Below are 789 nucleotides of genomic sequence, written 5' to 3'. Positions count from 1 at the left end.
AATTAATGCTTCTCTCTATTTTGCAAGTCCATTTCCCTCATTTTACCAAATTATTTACATCAACAACAGTATTTCAAAAACTTGTCGGAGATGGCCCATTTTCTTAAATAAGGAGCAGAACTAGTAAACTTAGAATAATGGCAATTATTAATTACCATTGCTATCAACATGACTAAGCCAACAGCATCCCCACTACCATCACCGCACTGCCCCCATCAACAGCACTGTTAACATCACTGCATCCATTCCAGTGGATAGATCCACTTACAAGTTAAGTTAGTAGTTATGTTTTGACACATAGAGATATATATAAAAAAGGAGAGTTGTATAAAGATTCTAAGGTGGTCTGTGATAAAACTTAAGATTGTCTTATCACACCCAAGATTCATTTACATGAAGCAAATTCTTCAAGGAGTGCAAGAATAAGGTGAAATTATTTCAACTTGATGTTTCTGTGAAGACAAGAAGGCCAGGATATACATGGGGAAAAAGTCATCCAATTATTAAATTTTGGTCAAATTTGCAGAACTAGGACTTCTATTGTTTTCAAAGAGAGGTTTAAAGCAGAAGCCATAAGAGTTTATGAACCTAATGAGAAAACCCTTCTGCATCACCAAGGGATTTACATTCTCTCCAATTAAAAACAATTGTTAAAGAGGTAGCCAAGAAGAGTCCTTACCAAACCATCTTATGATTCTTTCTGAATTTCAGGTCACTAGTTTTAGATGAAAGTGAAGGATTTGTTCAGCTTCTTGTACCACAAGAGCATGGAGTGCCCATTTGAGAAGC

The sequence above is a fragment of the Galeopterus variegatus genome, unplaced genomic scaffold (assembly GCF_000696425.1).
Source record: "Galeopterus variegatus unplaced genomic scaffold, G_variegatus-3.0.2 Scaffold13733, whole genome shotgun sequence".
Classification (NCBI taxonomy): Eukaryota; Metazoa; Chordata; class Mammalia; order Dermoptera; family Cynocephalidae; genus Galeopterus; species Galeopterus variegatus.
The sequence above is the reverse complement of the archived record's forward strand: the minus strand, read 5'-3'. Positions refer to the sequence as shown.